The sequence below is a fragment of the Zophobas morio genome, unplaced genomic scaffold (genome assembly GCF_036711695.1).
Source record: "Zophobas morio isolate AGI-343-1 ecotype UQ-CSIRO unplaced genomic scaffold, CSIRO_AGI_Zmor_V1 ptg000020l, whole genome shotgun sequence".
Lineage (NCBI taxonomy): Eukaryota > Metazoa > Arthropoda > Insecta > Coleoptera > Tenebrionidae > Zophobas > Zophobas morio.
Window position 1 is genome coordinate 4,574,994 of NW_026972125.1, and position 20,657 is coordinate 4,595,650.

Sequence of the window (20,657 nt, forward strand, 5' to 3'; positions counted from 1 at the left end):
ACCTAGAAGTTGAAAAATCCAAAAATTGTAAACCCAAAAATTGTAAGACTTCACAATGAAAAAAAAATTGTAAAATCAGATCACTGAAAACCCGAAAAATTGAAAAAATAAACAAAATAAAAAACCGAAACGAAAAATGACAAATCGAAAAATTGAGAACCTAAATCTAAAAGTTCAAAAATCAAAAAACTGAAAACCCGAAAATGTGAAAAAATAAAAAAAATGCAAAATCTAAAAATTGAAACATCCAAAAATTTTAAAATTGTAAAACTGAAACATTTAAAAATGAAAACTCGAAGAGTTGAAGAAACAAAACAGAATGAATAATTGAAAAATTACAAATCAAAAAACTGAAGCTAAAAATGGAAATTCTTGAAAATGAACAAACAAATAATAAAACCGAGAAATTGTGAAAATAAAGAAAATAAAATCCGAAACGAAAAATCGAAAATCTGAAGGAACGAGAAATTGATAAATCGAAAAATTGAAAAAGTGAAAAATTTTAGAAATTATTACATATTTGAAATGAACACAAGGTAAATTGCAAAACAAAAATCGAAGACGAGATAAATTTAAAAATATAAAAGTTAAAAATACGAAAAATTGATAACCCAAAAATTGCATTTCGAAAAATTAAATGATCAAAAATTGTAAAATTTCACAATGAAAAAAAAAACTAATAATAATATATAATAAAATAGTATTGGAAGACTGAAAAATAGAAAATATAAAGAAAATAAAAAACCCAATTGAAAAATTGAAAAATTGCAAATCAAAAAATTGTAACGAAAAATTGAAACAATTGAAACTGAAAAACCACAATATAAAGTCGAAAAATTGTGAAAATAAAGAAAACAAAGGACCGAAACGAAAAATTGCAAACAGTAAAATAGAAAAAATTAAAAATTGAAAAATCAAAACATTGAAAACTCGTAAAATTGCAAGTCGAAAAATTCCAAAATCTAAATATTGAAACATCCAAAATTTGGAAAATCGAAAAACTGAGAAATTTTAAATTGAAAACTCAATGATTTGCATGTCCTAAAAATGAAGAAACAAAAAGAAAAAAATTGAAAAATAGCAAATCGAAAAATTAAAACGACAAATTGGAAAAATTTGAAATTCGAGAAACAAAAAATTATAAATTCGGAACATTAAAACATCGAAAATTGTAAATATAAATAAATTTAAAACAATCAAGAAATAAAAATTGAAGAATCGAAAAACTGAAAAATTAAAAAACGTAAAATTGAAAAAGTGATTTATTTTTAAATTGTTATAATTATTACATATTTAAAATGAAAATTAGAAAAATTGGAAATCAAAAATAAAAAACCGAAACGAAAAATGGCAAATCGAAAAATTGAGGACCTAAATCTAAAAGTTCAAAAATCGAAAAACTGAAAACTCGAAAATGTGAAAAATTAAAAAATTGCAAAATCTAATACTTGAAACATCCAAAAATTTTAAAATTGTAAAACTGAAACATTTAAAAATGAAAACTCGAAGAGTTGAAGAAACAAAACAGAATGAATAATTGAAAAATTACAAATTAAAAAACTGAAGCTAAAAATGGAAACTCTTGAAACTGAACAAACAAATAATAAAACCGAGAAATTTTGAAAATAAAGAAAATAAAATCCGAAACGAAAAATCGAAAATCTCAAGAAACGAGAAATTGATAAACCGAAAAATTGAAAAAGTAAAAAATTTTAAAAGTTATTACATATTTAAAATGAAAACAAGGTAAGTTGCAAAATAAAAATTGAAGAGGAGATAAATTTAAAAATCTAAAAGTTAAAAAATCGAAAAATTGATAACCCAAAAATTGCAGTTCGAAAAATTAAATGATCAAAAATTGTAAAATTTCACAATGAAAAAAAACTAATAATAATATATAATAAAACAGTATTGGAAGACTGAAAAATAGAAAATATAAAAAAAATAAAAAACCCAAATGAAAAATTGAAAAATTGCAAATGAAAAAATTGTAACGAAAAATTGAAACAATTGAAACTGAAAAACCACATTATAAAGTCGAAAAATTGAGAAAATAAAGAAAACAAAGGACCGAAACGAAAAATTGCAAACAGTAAAATAGAAAAAATTTAAAATTGAAAAATCAAAATATTGATAACTCGTAAAATTGCAGGTCGAAAAATTCCAAAATCTAAATATTGAAACATCCAAAATTTGGAAAATCGAAAAACTGAGAAATTTTAAATTGAAAACTCGATGAGTTGGATGGCCTAGAAATGAAGAAACAAAAAGAGAAAAATTGAAAAATAGCAAATCTAAAAATTGAAACGACAAATTGGAAAGATTTGAAATGGGAGAAACAAAAAATTATAAAAACCGGAACATTAAAACATCGAAAATTGTAAATATAAATAAATTTAAAACAATCAAGAAATAAAAATTAAAGAATCGAAAAACTGAAAAATTAAAATACGTAAAATTGAAAAAGTGATTTATTTTTAAATTGCTATAATTATTACATACTTAAAATGAAAATTACAAAAATTGCAAATCAAAAAAAAAAAAAAAATAAGAAAACCTAGAAGTCGAAAAATCGAAAAATTTAAGACTTCACAATGAAAAAAAAAATTGTAAAATCAGATCATTGAAAACCCGAAAAATTGAAAAAACAAACAAAATAAAAAACCGAAACGAAAAATGGCAAATCGAAAAATTGAGGATCTAAATCTAAAAGTTCAAAAATCGAAAAGAAAAATAAGAAAACCTAGAAGTTGAAAAATCGAAAAATTGGAAACACAAAAATGGAATTTCGAAAAATTAAAAGACCCAAGAATTGTAAGACGTCACAATGAAAAAAAAATCTAAAATCCGATCACTGAAGACCCGAAAAATTGAAAAAATAAACAAAATAAAAAACTTTACATTATTTAAAATGGATACAAAAAATAAAAATTCGAAAAATTTAAAAACCCAAAAATTGAAAAAGTAAAAATTGCAAATAGAACAACTGAAGACAAGAAAAAATAAAAAAAATGTCTGAGTTAAAGACGAATAACAACAGATATTTAATTCTACTTCGTTTTCAGTTTTACGATTAAAAATCAGGAGCATTTGACCACATTTATCTGTATTTAGATTTTTTGCTTTCACTTTTTCGAACCTCGATAAATATTTTGCGGTGATAACGCCTGCGTCTGCTAGCAAGAGTGAACAACGATTAAACCCCAGTTCGCAGACTTCTGTGCATTATTAATCTCCTCAAGGTAGCACATAGACACTCTTGTTTCCGTGTTCCACAATGTTATCTCCAGTTATTTTTTGTGTTATTATTTTTTTACCTCACATCAAAAGTTTTATTCCGCCGTTGCCTGTAAGTACTACTTTAAATATTAATCATGTTGTGATTTGCTTCATCCCGTTAGAATGGATTCGATCATACCTTACCACAACATTGTCAAGACGTCAAGAATCTGTTCAGCGATGTTAGCGGCTTTTACATAATTAAACCTAAATACTCTGCTGAACATTTCCCAGTTTATTGCCAAATGGAGACACCAAACGAGGGTTGGACTTACATTATGAACAGATCCTCCGGTGGATTCCTAGATTTTGATATGCCATGGGACAGTTACGTCGACGGATTTGGCTTCCTTGGAGGAGAATTCTGGTTAGGATTACATAAGATTTATATGTTAACAGGTAAAAGAGTTGTTTTAGTATTTTAATTTACTTTAAGCAAAGAAACAGCAGATTAATTTTTTAACTTAAACAAGTACAGAGTATGGGTTTCAGGGTCAGTTTTTCTTCTTTATCAAAGCTATAAGATGTCGCCTGAGAACTTGTTTGATCTAGAGAACAGAGCGCACTCAGGCCAATATCGACTTTATGCGATTTGATCTATAAGTTACATTTTAATTTGTATTAGCAAATGTTATTATTTTAATGCTTAATATTTTTGCAAAAAAATTTATAATTCCATTGGAAGAATGTTAAAATCATTAGTTAGAATTTATCCGTTCGTGAATGATATTTAAAATCTTAAAAATTAGCATAATCCTGAACTTGTGGTTTAATTTTGATCGTCGAAGTTGGGATTTTTCGGCTTGCCGATTTATCAACTTTAGATTTCTCAATTTTTCAATATTTCAATTTTGGGCCTTTTCCATGTCTCAGTTTTACGATTTCTCAATTTTTCATTTCCATAATTTTGACGTTACTAAATTGTCAGTTCTTTAATTTTTCGATTTTTTAAGTTTTCCCTTTTTCGAAATTGTTTTTTTCTTTTTCCATTTCTCAATTTTTGGAAGTTTCTGCTTTTTAGTTTAGTAATTTAACACCTTAAATTTTTCATGTTTTAAAATTCTAGATTTTTTGATTTCTCGACTTTTCAGTTCTTCTGTACTTCAATTTTTTAATTTTCCGAATTTTTTAATTTTCGATTTTTCAATGTTTCTTTTTTAATATAATTCGATTTTTTTCAATTTTTCGTATGTTTTTTAATTTTTCAAATTAGAGATAGTTGAGTATTTCGATTCTTCGATTATTCGATTTTTTTACTTCTGAATTTTTTAATTCCACGTTTTTGTACATTTTGAATTTTCAATTTTTCGTTTATTAAACTTTAGATTTTTCAATTTTTCGATTTTGGCCGATTCCGGTTTCTTAATTTTTCGACTTCTAGACTCTTCAACTTCTCTCATTCTCGATCCACTGATTTTTTAATTTCTCAATGTCTCAATTTTTGAATTTATCGATATTCCGACTTTTTCGTTTTCTCGGTTTTTCGATTTTTTACTTTTGACTTCCATTTTTTTTTAAATATATTTCGATTTTTTCAATTTTTTCCCAATATTTGGACATTTCTTCCAGTTCTATTTATTTATTTTGGAGTTTCAATTTCTCGATTTTTCGATTTCTAAATTCTCGATATCCGAATTTGTATTCTTTTGATGTTTGGTTTTCCGAATTTTTCACTTTTTCGATTTATCAATTTTGCGGTTTTACGATTTTTTTGTTTCTATTTTTTGTCATCTTGGTTTTTCGATTTTTAAAGTATATTTCAACTTTTCACTATTTTAATTTTTCAATTTTTAAAATTCTGGATTATGCGATTTCTCGACTTTTTGGTTCTTGTATATTTCAATTTTATAATTTTCCGAATCAATTTTCAATATTTCAAGCATTTGATGTCCCGATTTATCAAATTTTCAATTTTTTACTTTTCGATTTTGGCCTATATCGGTTTCTTAATTTTTCGACTTCTCTAGTTCTGGATCCATTGATTTTTCAATGTCTCGATGTTTCAATATTTGAATTTTTTTATTTCTCGGTTTTTCGATTTTTTACTTTTTGCTCCCAATTTTTTTTTCGGTTTTTTCAATTTTTTTCCCAATATTTGGACATTTCGTCCAGTTTTGGAACTTTTACAATTTTTCGATTCTTCAATTTTTCTTATATTTTTTGACCTCTGGATTTTTTAATTCCTCTATTTTGTACATTTTGAATTTTCAATTTTTCGTTTTTTAAACTCTAGGTTTTTCAATTTTTCGACTGCTTTATACCTCGACTCCTCAATTTTTCAACTTTTCAATATTTTAATTTTTCAACTTTTAAAATTCTGGGCTTTTCGTTTTCTCGAGCGTTCAATTCTTCTATATTTTAATCTTCCGAATGTTTAAATTTTCAATTTTTCTAAATCTTGATGTCCCGATTTATCAATTTTTCGGTTTTTTAAACTTTGGAGCTTCGATTTCTCGATTTTTTAATTTTTGGATATTTTAATTTGCCAATGTTTTAATTTTAGATTTTTTGGTTTACCAATTTTTCGTTTTTAACTTTTCGATTTTTCGATTTTGGCCCATTCGGTTTCTTCATTGTTCGACTTCTCGACTTTTCGACTTCTCTAGTTCTCGATCCATTGATTTTTCAATTTCTCGATGTCTCAGTTTTTGAATTTTTCTGTTTCAATTTTTCGATTTCTCGGTTTTTTGATTTTCTACTTCCAATTTTTCAAAATTTCGATTGTTCAATTATCCAATTTTTCTATTTTTTTATTTTGTAGTTTCAATTTCTCGATTTTTCGATTTCTAAATTCTAGATATCCGAATTTGTATTTTTTTGATGTTTGGTTTTCCGAATTTTTCAGTTTTTCGATTTATCAATATTGCGGTTTTACGATTTTTTTGTTTCTATTTTTTGTCATCTTGGTTTTTCGATTTTTAAAGTATATTTCAACTTTTCACTATTTTAATTTTTCAATTTTCAAAATTCTGGATTATGCGATTTCTCGACTTTTCGTTTCTTTTATATTTCAATTTTATAATTTTCCGAATCAATTTTCAATATTTCAAGCATTTGATGTCCCGATTTATCAAATTTTCAATTTTTAACTTTTCGATTTTGGCCTATTTCGGTTTCTTAATTTTTCGATTTCTCTAGTTCTGGATCCATTGATTTTTCAATGTCTCGATGTTTCAATATTTGAACTTTTTTATTTCGCGGTTTTTCGATTTTTTACTTTTTGCTTCCAATTTTTTTCGATTTTTTCAATTTTTTTTCCCAATATTTGGACATTTCGTCCAGTTTTGGAACTTTTATAATTTTTCGATTCTTCAGTTTTTGTTATATTTTTTGACCTCTGGATTTTTTAATTCCTCTATTTTGTACATTTTGAATTTTCAATTTTTCGTTTTTTAAACTCTAGATTTTTCAATTTTTCGACTGCTTTATACCTCGACTCCTCAATTTTTCAACTTTTCAATATTTTAATTTTTCAACTTTTAAAATTCTGGGCTTTTCATTTTCTCGAGCTTTCAATTCTTCTATATTTTAATTTCAGAATTTTTAAATTTTCAATTTTTCTAAATCTTGATGTCCCGATTTATCAATTTTTCGATTTTTTAAACTTTGGAGCTTCGATTTCTCGATTTTTCAAGTTTTAGATATTTTAATTTGCCAATGTTTTAATTTTAGATTTTTCGGTTTACCAATTTTTCGTTTTGAACTTTTCGATTTTTCGATTTTGGCCTACTTCGGTTTCTTCATTTATCGACTTCTCGACTTTTCGACTTCTCTAGTTCTCGATCCATTGATTTCTCGGTTTTTTGATTTTCGACTTCCAATTTTTCAAAGTTCCGATTGTTCAATTATCCAATTTTTCTTTTTCTTTATTTTGGAGTTTCAATTTCTCGATTTTTCGATTTCTGAATTCTAGATATCCGAATTTATATTTTTTTGATGTTTAGATTTCCGGATATTTCAGTTTTTCGATTTATCGATTTTGCGGTTTTACGATTTTTTTGTTTCTATTTTTTGCCATCTTGGTTTTTCGATTTTTAAAGTATATTTCAACTTTTCACTATTTTAATTTTTCAATTTTCAAAATTCTGGATTATGCGATTTCTCGACTTTCCGTTTCTTTTATATTTCAATTTTATAATTTTCCGAATCAATTTTCAAAATTTCAAGCATTTGATTTCCCGATTTATCAAATTTTCAATTTTTTACTTTTCGATTTTGGCCTATTTCGGTTTCTTAATTTTTCGACTTCTCTAGTTCTGGATCCATTGATTTTTCAATGTCTCGATCTTTCAATATTTGAATTTTTTTTATTCTCGGTTTTTCGATTTTTTACTTTTTGCTTCCAATTTTTTTCCGATTTTTTCAATTTTTTTTCCCAATATTTGGACATTTCGTCCAGTTTTGGAACTTTTATAATTTTTCGATTCTTCAGTTTTTCTTATATTTTTTGACCTCTGGATTTTTTAATTCCTCTATTTTGTACATTTTGAATTTTCAATTTTTCGTTTTTTAAACTCTAGATTTTTCAATTTTACGACTGCTTTATACCTCGATTCCTCAATTTTTCAACTTTTCAATATTTTAATTTTTCAACTTTTAAAATTCTGGGCTTTTCATTTTCTCGAGCTTTCAATTCTTCTATATTTTAATTTCAGAATTTTTAAATTTTCAATTTTTCTAAATCTTGATGTCACGATTTATCAATTTTTCGATTTTTTAAACTTTGGAGCTTCGATTCCTCGAATTTTTAATTTTTAGATATTTTAATTTGCCAATGTTTTAATTTTAGATTTTTTCGGTTTACCAATTTTTCGTTTTTAACTTTTCGATTTTTCGATTTTGGCCCATTCGGTTTCTTCATTGTTCGACTTCTCGACTTTTCGACTTCTCTAGTTCTCGATCCATTGATTTTTCAATTTCTCGATGTCTCAGTTTTTGAATTTTTCTGTTTCAATTTTTCGATTTCTCGGTTTTTTGATTTTCTACTTCCAATTTTTCAAAATTTCGATTGTTCAATTATACAATTTTTCTATTTTTTTATTTTGTAGTTTCAATTTCTCGATTTTTCGATTTCTAAATTCTAGATATCCGAATTTGTATTTTTTTGATGTTTGGTTATCCGAATTTTTCACTTTTTCGATTTATCAATTTTGCGGTTTTACGATTTTTTTGTTTCTATTTTATGTCATCTTGGTTTTTCGATTTTTAAAGTATATTTCAACTTTTCACTACTTTAATTTTTCAATTTTTAAAATTCTGGATTATGCGATTTCTCGACTTTTAGGTTCTTGTATATTTCAATTTTATAATTTTCCGAATCAATTTTCAATATTTCAAGCATTTGATGTCCCGATTTATCAAATTTTCAGTTTTTAACTTTTCGATTTTGGCCTATTTCGGTTTCTTAATTTTTCGACTTCTCTAGTTCTGGATACATTGATTTTTCAATGTCTCGATGTTTCAATATTTGAATTTTTTTATTTCGCGCTTTTTCGATTTTTTACTTTTTGCTTCCAATTTTTTTTCGATTTTTTCAATTTTTTTCCCAATATTTGGACATTTCGTCCAGTTTTGGAACTTTTACAATTTTTCGATTCTTCAATTTTTCTTATATTTTTTGACCTCTGGATTTTTTAATTCCTCTATTTTGTACATTTTGAATTTTCAATTTTTCGTTTTTTAAACTCTAGGTTTTTCAATTTTTCGACTGCTTTATACCTCGATTCCTCAATTTTTCAACTTTTCAATATTTTAATTTTTCAACTTTTAAAATTCTGGGCTTTTCGTTTTCTCGAGCGTTCAATTCTTCTATATTTTAATCTTCCGAATGTTTAAATTTTCAATTTTTCTAAATCTTGATGTCCCGATTTATCAATTTTTCGATTTTTTAAACTTTGGAGCATCGATTTCTCGATTTTTCAAGTTTTACATATTTTAATTTGCCAATGTTTTAATTTTAGATTTTTCGGTTTACCAATTTTTCGTTTTTAACTTTTTGGTTTTTCGATTTTGGCCTACTTCGGCTTCTTCATTTATCGACTTCTCGACTTTTCGACTTCTCTAATTCTCGATCCATTGATTTTTCAATTTCTCGATGTTTCAGTTTTTGAATTTTTCTGTTTCAATTTTTCGATTTCTTGGTTTTTTGATTTTCTACTCCCAATTTTTCAAAATTTCGATTGTTCAGTTATCCGATTTTTCTATTTTTTTTATTTTGGAGTTTCAATTTCTCGATTTTTCGATTTCTAAATTCTAGATATCCGAATTTGTATTTTTTTGATGTTTGGTTATCCGAATTTTTCAGTTTTTCGATTTATCAATTTTGCGGTTTTACGATTTTTTTCTTTCTATTTTTTGTGATCTTGGTTTTTCGATTTTTAAAGTATATTTCAACTTTTCACTATTTTAATTTTTCAATTTTTAAAATTCTTGATTATGCGATTTCTCGACTTTTCGGTTCTTGTATATTTCAATTTTATAATTTTCCGAATCAATTTTCAATATTTCAAGCATTTGATGTCCCGATTTATCAAATTTTCAATTTTTTACTTTTCGATTTTGGCCTATATCGGTTTCTTAATTTTTCGACTTCTCTAGTTCTGGATCCATTGATTTTTCAATGTCTCGATGTTTCAATATTTGAATTTTTTTATTTCTCGGTTTTTCGATTTTTTACTTTTTGCTCCCAATTTTTTTTTCGGTTTTTTCAATTTTTTTCCCAATATTTGGACATTTCGTCCAGTTTTGGAACTTTTACAATTTTTCGATTCTTCAATTTTTCTTATATTTTTTGACCTCTGGATTTTTTAATTCCTCTATTTTGTACATTTTGAATTTTCAATTTTTCGTTTTTTAAACTCTAGGTTTTTCAATTTTTCGACTGCTTTATACCTCGACTCCTCAATTTTTCAACTTTTCAATATTTTAATTTTTCAACTTTTAAAATTCTGGGCTTTTCATTTTCTCGAACTTTCAATTCTTCTATATTTTAATTTGAGAATTTTTAAATTTTCAATTTTTCTAAATCTTGATGTCACGATTTATCAATTTTTCGATTTTTTAAACTTTGGAGCATCGATTTCTCGATTTTTCAAGTTTGAGATATTTTAATTTGCCAATATTTTAATTTTAGATTTTTCGGTTTACCAATTTTTCGTTTTTAACTTTTCGATTTTTCGATTTTGTCCTACTTCGGTTTCTTCATTTATCGACTTCTCGACTTTTCGACTTCTCTAGTTCTCGATCCATTGATTTCTCGGTTTTTTGATTTTCGACTTCCAATTTTTCAAAATTCCGATTGTTCAACTATCCAATTTTTCTTTTTTTTTATTTTGGAGTTTCAATTTCTCGATTTTTCGATTTCTGAATTCTAGATATCCGAATTTATGTTTTTTGATGTTTAGATTTCCGGATATTTCAGTTTTTCGATTTATCGATTTTGCGGTTTTACGATTTTTTTGTTTCTATTTTTTGCCATCTTGGTTTTTCCATTTTTAAAGTATATTCAACTTTTCAGTTTTGACATTTCTCGATTTGCAATTTTCAATATTTTGATTTTTCAATTTTTAAAATTCTGAATTTTGCGATTTCTCGAGTTTTCAGTTCTTCCATATTTCCATTTTTAAATTTTGGATTTTCCAATTCAGCTTTTATACAATTTTTCGATTTTTCAATTTCTTGATTTATTAATTTTTCGACTTTCCGATTTTCAGATCTCTCGATTTTTCAAATTATCGATTTCTCGATTTTTTCAACATTATGAGTTTTAGGAATTTTTCGATTTTTCAGTTTTCTTTTTAGGCATGGTGGCGTTACTGCTGGAAGTTTTCCCAATGCTTATATCATACAACGAATGGAAAATACCTATAAAAATCGTCACAAGTAATATGTAAAAATTAATACAAAGTAGAACAAATACAGATTTGAGAAACATTAAAATGCACTTTCCCGAAAAGAGTCTATTGCATGATTACTACTCCACTAGTATTGCTGATTTAGTACATTTTGCTAGTATTAAACACAATTAAATTCTGAACGCTTACAGTCGACATTTGCCTGAGCGCGCTCTGGTCCGTGGATCAAACAAGTTCTCAGGCGACGAAAAAGAATTTATTTAACGTCATTTTCCTTCCCTTTAGAAAAATTATCCCAAACGTCTATATTTTTTCCAGGCTTTGAAATAAACCAGCTCCTCTTTGAACTTGAGGACTGGTACAATAATCAGCCCTACGCCTTTTACGAATTCTTCAATATCGGCGGCAAGGAGACCAATTATACTTTAAAACTGATAGCTGAGTACCAAGGTGACGCCGGCGACGTCATGTCCAAACTAGGTGGTATGAAATTTAGCACGAAGGATGCAGACCATGACCACAATGACGGGAACTGTGCCGAGGAGGTCGGGGGGGGCTTGTGGTACAAGGACTGCACGGACGCTGTCTTTACCAAGCGTCCCTACCCAATAGAGGACCTAAGATCTACAAGGAAGGTTAAGGGGTTTTTTTGGAATCATACGGAACGTAATCTCCTCTATAAGAAGGTGACAATGATGGTCAGACCCCGACCTAAACCTGAAATTTGGTTTTGATTTTAATGCATTTGTATGTTTACTTCTTTTTATATTTCTTGTGTGGTGAATAAACGGTGTTATTTTCGTATTTTTTTTCAAATTGGTCTAAAGTTTTTACTTCCTTCGCGCCAAGTGCAGATTCTTGGAATTCAAGAATTTATACACCACTGTACCGAAATTATTAAATTTCCAAAATTGCAATGATGAAATCGAAAAGTCTAAAAATTTCAAAAATCGAGTAATGGAAATCGTAAAATTGAAAAATCAAACAACCAAAAAAAGAAGAATATAATCAAAAGATAGAAATATCAATGGACTGACAAATCGAAAAATTTAAACAATTGAAAATTAAAAATATCCAAAAATTGGAGATTTGAAAACCTCAAAAATAGAGAGACGACAAAAAATTAGAAAACTGAAATTGCAAGACTGAAATGATGAAAAATTGGGCAAACGAAAAAATGCAACTTCGAAACAAAAAATTGAACAGATGAAAAATGTCAAAAACTGATAAATTGAAAAATCCAAAAATTTAAAAATCAGAATTTAAAAAACCGCATAAACAAAATCCGAAATATCGAAAGTTTGAGTACTCAGAACATAAAAAAATTGACAAATTAAAAAATCCAGAAATTAATAAATTTCCTAATTTGAAATTTTGAAAAATTGAGAAATCGAGAAATCGGAAATTCAAAAAATTTCAAAAATCGGGTAATGGAAATATCAAAAAAAAAAACGTAAAATCGAAAAATGTGGAACTCAAAATGTCGAAAAATTGAAGAATCGAAAATCTCAAAAATGGAGAGAAAATAAACAATTACAAAACTGAAATGAAAAAATAATAGAAAATTGAAAAACGAAAGAAACGAAACAACAAAAATTGAAGAGATGAAAAATCATAAAGCCGGAAAGTCGAAAAGACGAGAAATCGAAAAACTGGAACATTAAAAAATTGAACATCCAGAAATCAGGGAGTCGAGAAGTCGAAAAAACGAAAAATCTAAAAATCGAAAACTTAGAAATGAAAAAAGTGAAATATCTAAAGTTTAAAAAATTCAAAAATTAAAATGTCGAAAATATGAAAAATCGAGCAATCGAAACATCCAAAAAATCTTAAAATTCAAAAATCTAAAGATCGAAAAATCAATCGAAAAACCCAGAACTCCAAAATCCAAAATTTAGAAAATCGAAAAATTACAAGACTGAAATGATGAAAAATTGGGCAAACGAAAACTTGTAACTTCGCAACAAAAAATTGAAAAGATGAAAAATGTCAAAAACTGATGAATTGAAAAGTCCAAAAATTTTAAAATCACAATTTAAAAAACCGCGTACCCAAAATCCTATATATCGAAAGTTTGAGCAACCAGAACATAAAAAATTGACAAATTAAAAAATCCAGAAATTAATATATTTCCAAAATTGAAATGTTGAAAAATTGAGAAATCGATAAATCGGAAAGTCAAAAAATTTCAAAAATCGGGTAATGGAAATATAAAAAAAATCGTAAAATCGAAACATGTGGAACTCAAAAAACCGAAAAATTGAAAAATCAAAAAAAATTAAAAATAAAAATTTCAAGAAAAATCGAAAAATTGAATGAAACAGAATTTAAAAAACCGTATAACCAAAATCCGAAATATCGAAAGTTTGAGTAATCAGAACATAAAAAAATTGACAAATTAAAAAATCCAGAAATTAATAAATTTCCTAAATTGAAATTTTGAAAAATTGAGAAATCGAGAAATCGGAAAGTCAAAAAATTTCAAAAATCGGGTAATGGAAATATAAAACAAAAACGTAAAATCGAAAAATGTGGAATTCAAAAAGTCGAAAAATTGAAAAATCAAAAACATTAAAAATAAAAATTTCAAGAAAAAACGACAAATTAAAATTTAAACAATAATTGAAATATTAAAATATCGAAAAATCGAAACATCAGAAAGTTGGAAAATTTAAAAATCTGAAATTTAAACATCGAAAATTCGAAAAACTGAGAAAGCGAAAACCCACAATTTAAAAAATCCAAAAATTGAAGAATCGAAAATCTCAAAAATGGAGAGACAATAAAAAATTACAAAACTGAAATGAAAAAATATTAGAAAATTGAAAAGCTAAAGAAACGAAACAACAAAAATTGAACAGATGAAAAATCATAAAGCCGGAAAGTCGAAAAGACGAGAAATCGAAAAATCGGAACATTAAAAAATTCAACATCCAGAAATCAGGGAGTCGAGAAGTTGAAAAAACGAAAAATCTAAAAATCGAAATTAGAAATGAAAAAAGTGAAACATCCAAAATTTAAAAAACTCAAAAATTAAAATGTCGAAAATATGAAAAATCGAGCAATCGAAACATCAAAAAATTTTAAAATTCAAAATTCTAAAACCTAAACATCGAAAAATCAATCGGAAAACCCAGAACTCCAAAATCCAAAATTTAGAAAATCGAAAAATTACAAGACTGAAATGATGAAAAACTGGGCAAACGAAAACTTATAACTTCGAAACAAAACATTGAAAAGATGAAAAATGTCAAAAACTGATGAATTGAAAAGTCCAAAAATTTAAAAATCAAAATTTAAAAAACGCATACTCAAAATCCGAAATATCGAAAGTTTGAGCAATCAGAACATAAAAAAATTGACAAATTAAAAAATCCAGAAATTAATATATTTCCACAATTGAAATGTTGAAAAATTGAGAAATCGACAAATCGAAAAGTCAAAAAATTTCAAAAATCGGGTAATGGAAATATAAAAAAAATCGTAAAATCGATAAATGTGGAACTCAAAAAGTCGAAAAATTGAAGAATCGAAAATCTCAAAAATGGAGAGACAATAAAAAATTACAAAACTGAAATGAAAAAATAATAGAAAATTGAAAAACTAAAGAAACGAAACAACAAAAATTGAAGAGATGAAAAATCATAAAGCCGGAAAGTCGAAAAGACGAGAAATCGAAAAACTGGAACATTAAAAAATTGAACATCCAGAAATCAGGGAGTCGAGAAGTCGAAAAAACGAAAAATCTAAAAATCGAAAACTTAGAAATGAAAAAAGTGAAATATCTAAAGTTTAAAAAATTCAAAAATTAAAATGTCGAAAATATGAAAAATCGAGCAATCGAAACATCCAAAAAATCTTAAAATTCAAAAATCTAAAGATCGAAAAATCAATCGAAAAACCCAGAACTCCAAAATCCAAAATTTAGAAAATCGAAAAATTACAAGACTGAAATGATGTAAAATTGGGCAAACGAAAACTTGTAACTTCGAAACAAAAAATTGAAAAGATGAAAAATGTCAAAAACTGATGAATTGAAAAGTCCAAAAATTTTAAAATCACAATTTAAAAAACCGCGTACTCAAAATCTTATATATCGAAAGTTTGAGCAATCAGAACATAAAAAAATTGACAAATTAAAAATCCAGAAATTAATATATTTCCGAAATTGAAATGTTGCAAAATTGAGAAATCGAGAAATCGGAAAGTCAAAAAATTTCAAAAATCGGGTAATGGAAATATCAAAAAAAATCGTAAAATCGAAAAATGTGGAACTCAAAAAGCCGAAAAATTGAAAAATCAAAAAAAATTTAAAATAAAAATTTCAAGAAAAATCGAAAAATTGAAAATTTAAACAATAATTGAAATATTAAAATATCGAAAAATCGAAACATCAGAAAGTTGGAAAATTTAAAAATCTGAAATTTAAACATCGAAAATTCCAAAAACTGAGAAAGCGAAAATCCACAGTTTAAAAAATCCAAAAATTGAAGAATCAAAAATCTCAAAAATGGAGAGAAAATAAAAAATTACAAAACTGAAATGAAAAAATATTAGAAAATTGAAAAACTAGAGAAACGAAACAACAAAAATTCAAGAGATGAAAAATCATAAAGTCGGAAAGTCGAAAAGACGAGAAATCGAAAAATTGGAACATTAAAAAATTGAACATCCAGAAATCAGGGAGTCGAGAAGTCGTAAAAACGAAAAATCTAAAAATCGAAAACTTAGAAATGAAAAAAGTGAAATATCTAAAGTTTAAAAAATTCAAAAATTAAAATGTCGAAAATATGGAAAATCGGGAAATCGAAACATCCAAAAAATCTTAAAATTCAAAAATCTAAAGATCGAAAAATCAATCGAAAAACCCAGAACTCCAAAATCCAAAATTTAGAAAATCGAAAAATTGCAAGACCGAAATGATGAAAAATTGGGCAAACGAAAACTTGTAACTTCGAAACAAAAAATTGAAAAGATGAAAAATGTCAAAAACTGATGAATTGAAAAGTCCAAAAATTTTAAAATCACAATTTAAAAAACCGCGTACCCAAAATCCTATATATCGAAAGTTTGAGCAACCAGAACATAAAAAATTGACAAATTAAAAAATCCAGAAATTAATATATTCCCAAAATTGAAATGTTGAAAAATTGAGAAATCGATAAATCGGAAAGTCAAAAAATTTCAAAATTCGGGTAATGGAAATATCAAAAAAATCGTAAAATCGAAAAATGTGGAACTCAAAAAGTCGAAAAATTGAAGAATCGAAAATCTCAAAAATGGAGAGACAATAAAAAATTACAAAACTGAAATGAAAAAATTATAGAAAATTGAAAAACTAAAGAAACGAAACAACAAAAATTGAAGAGATGAAAAATCATAAAGCCGGAAAGTCGAAAAGACGAGAAATCGAAAAATTGGAACATTAAAAATTGAACATCCAGAAATCAGGGAGTCGAGAAGTCGAAAAAACGAAAAATCTAAAAATCGAAAACTTAGAAATGAAAAAAGTGAAATATCTAAAGTTTAAAAAATTCAAAAATTGAAATGTCGAAAATATGAAAAATCGAGCAATCGAAACATCCAAAAAATCTTAAAATTCAAAAATCTAAAGATCGAAAAATCAATCGAAAAACTCAGAACTCCAAAATCCAAAATTTAGAAAATCGAAAAATTACAAGACGGAAATGATGAAAAATTGGGCAAACGAAAACTTGTAACTTCGAAACAAAAAATTGAAAAGATGAAAAATGTCAAAAACTGATGAATTGAAAAGTCCAAAAATTTTAAAATCACAATTTAAAAAACCGCGTACCCAAAATCCTATATATCGAAAGTTTGAGCAACCAGAACATAAAAAATTGACAAATTAAAAAATCCAGAAATTAATATATTTCCAAAATTGAAATGTTGAAAAATTGAGAAATCGATAAATCGGAAAGTCAAAAAATTTCAAAATTCGGGTAATGGAAATATCAAAAAAATCGTAAAATCGAAAAATGTGGAACTCAAAAAGTCGAAAAATTGAAAAATCAAAAAAAAAATAAAAATATAAATTTCAAGAAAAATCGAAAAATTTAAAATTTAAAAATAATTGAAATATTAAAATATCGAAAAATCGAAACATCAAAAAGTTGGAAAATTTAAAAATCTGAAATTTAAACATCGAAAATACGAAAAACTGAGAAAGCGAAAATCCACAATTTAAAAAATCGAAAAATTTAAGAATCGAAAACCTCAAAAATGGAGAGACAATAAAAAATTACAAAACTAAAATGAAAAAATATTAGAAAATTGAAAAACTAAAGAAACGAAACAACAAAAATTGAAGAGATGAAAAATCATAAAGTCGGAAAATCGAAAAGACGCGAAATCGAAAAATCGGAACATTAAAAAATTCAACATCCAGAAATCAGAGAATCGAGAAGTCGAAAAAACGAAAAATCTAAAAATAGAAAAGTTAGAAATGAAAAAAGTGAAATATCTAAAGTTTAAAAAATTCAAAAATTAAAATGTCGAAAATATGGAATATCGAGCAATTGAAACATCCAAAAAAATCTTAAAATTCAAAAATCTAAATATCGAAAAATCAATTGAAAAACCGAGAACTCCAAAATCCGAAATTTAGCAAGTCGAAAAATTACAAGACTGAAATGATAAAAATTGAGCAAACGAAAACTTGTAACTTCGAAACAAAAAATTGAAAAGATGAAAAATGTCAAAAACTGATGAATTGAAAAGTCCAAAAATTTTAAAATCACAATTTAAAAAACCGCGTACTCAAAATCCTATATATCGAAAGTTTGAGAAATCAGAACATAAAAAAATTGACAAATTAAAAATCCAGAAATTAATATATTTCCGATATTGAAATGTTGCAAAATTGAGAAATCGAGAAATCGGAAATTCAAAAAATTTCAAAAATCGGGTAATGGAAATATAAAAAAAATCGTAAAATCGAAAAATGTGGAACTCAAGAAGCCGAAAAATTGAAAAATCAAAAAAAATTAAAAATAAAAATTTCAAGAAAAATCGAAAAATTGAAAATTTAAACAATAATTGAAATATTAAAATATCGAAAAATCGAAACATCAGAAAGTTGGAAAATTTAAAAATCTGAAACTTAAACATCGACAATTCCAAAAACTGAGAAAGCGAAAATCCACAGTTTAAAAAATCCAAAAATTGAAGAATCAAAAATCTCAAAAATGGAGAGAAAATAAAAAATTACAAAACTGAAATGAAAAAATATTAGAAAATTGAAAAACTAAAGAAACGAAACAACAAAAATTGAAGAGATGAAAAATCACAAAGTCGGAAAGTCGAAAAGACGCGAAATCGAAAAATCGGAACATTAAAAAATTCAACATCCAGAAATCAGAGAATCGAGAAGTCGAAAAAACGAAAAATCTAAAAATCGAAAAGTTAGAAATGAAAAAAGTGAAACATCTAAAATTTAAAAAATTCAAAAATTAAAATGACGAAAATATGATAAATCGAGCAATCGAAACATCCAAAAAATCTTAAAATTCAAAATTCTAAAGATCGAAAAATCAATCGAAAAACCGAGAACTCTAAAATCCGAAATTTAGAAAATCGAAAAATTAGAAGACTAAAATGATGAAAATTTGGGCAAACGAAAACTTGTAACATCGAAGCAAAAAATTGAAAAGATAAAAAATGTCAAAAACCGAGGAATTGAAAAGTCCAAAAATTTAAAAATCAAAATTTAAAAAACCGCATACTCAAAATCCGAGATATCGAAAATTTGAGCAATCAGAACATAAAACAATTGACAAATTAAAAAATCCAGAAATTAATATATTTCCAAAATTGAAATGTTGCAAAATTGAGAAATCGACAAATCGGAAAGTCAAAAAACTTCAAAAATCGGGTAATGGAAATATCAAAAAAATCGTAAAATCGAAAAATGTGGAACTCAAAAAGTCGAAAAATTGAAGAATCGAAAATCTCAAAAATGCAGGGACAATAAAAAATTACAAAACTGAAATGAAAAAATTATAGAAAATTGAAAAACTAAAGAAACGAAACAACAAAAATTGAAGAGATGAAAAATCATAAAGCCGGAAAGTCGAAAAGACGAGAAATCGAAAAATTGGAACATTAAAAAATTGAACATCCAGAAATCAGGGAGTCGAGAAGTCGAAAAAACGAAAAATCTAAAAATCGAAAACTTAGAAATGAAAAAAGTGAAATATCTAAAGTTTAAAAAATTCAAAAATTAAAATGTCGAAAATATGAAAAATCGAGCAATCGAAACATCCAAAAAATCTTAAAATTCAAAAATCTAAAGATCGAAAAATCAATCGAAAAACCCAGAACTCCAAAATCCAAAATTTAGAAAATCGAAAAATTGCAAGACCGAAATGATGAAAAATTGGGCAAACGAAAACTTGTAACTTCGAAACAAAAAATTGAAAAGATGAAAAATGTCAAAAACCGAGGAATTGAAAAGTCCAAAAATTTTAAAATCACAATTTAAAAAACCGCGTACTCAAAATCTTATATATCGAAAGTTTGAGCAATCAGAACATAAAAAAATTGACAAATTAAAAATCCAGAAATTAATATATTCCCAAAATTGAAATGTTGAAAAATTGAGAAATCGATAAATCGGAAAGTCAAAATATTTCAAAATTCGGGTAATGGAAATATCAAAAAAATCGTAAAATCGAAAAATGTGGAACTCAAAAAGTCGAAAAATTGAAGAATCGAAAATCTCAAAAATGGAGAGACAATAAAAAATTACAAAACTGAAATGAAAAAATAATAGAAAATTGAAAAACTAAAGAAACGAAACAACAAAAATTGAAGAGATGAAAAATCATAAAGCCGGAAAGTCGAAAAGACGAGAAATCGAAAAATTGGAACATTAAACAATTGAACATCCAGAAATCAGGGAGTCGAGAAGTCGAAGAAACGAAAAATCTAAAAATCGAAAACTTAGAAATGAAAAAAGTGAAATATCTAAAGTTTAAAAAATTCAAAAATTAAAATGCCGAAAATATGAAAAATCGAGCAATCGAAACATCCAAAAAATCTTAAAATTCAAAAATCTGAAGATCGAAAAATTAATTGAAAAACCGAGAACTCCAAAATCCAAAATTTAGAAAATCGAAAAATCACAAGACTGAAATGATGAAAAATTGGGCAAACGAAAACTTGTAACTTCGAAACAAAAAATTGAAAAGATGAAAAATGTCAAAAACTGATGAATTGAAAAGTCCAAAAATTTTAAAATCAAAATTTAAAAAACCGCAAACTCAAAATCCGAAGTATCGAAAATTTGAGCAATCAGAACATAAAAAAATTGACAAATTAAAAATCCAGAAATTAATATATTTCCAAAATTGAAATGTTGCGAAATTGAGAAATCGAGAAATGGGAAAGTCAAAAAATTTCAAAAATCGGGTAATGGAAATATAAAAAAATCGTTAAATCGAAAAATGTGGAACTAAAAAAGTCGAAAAATTGAAGAATCGAAAATCTCAAAAATGGAGAGAC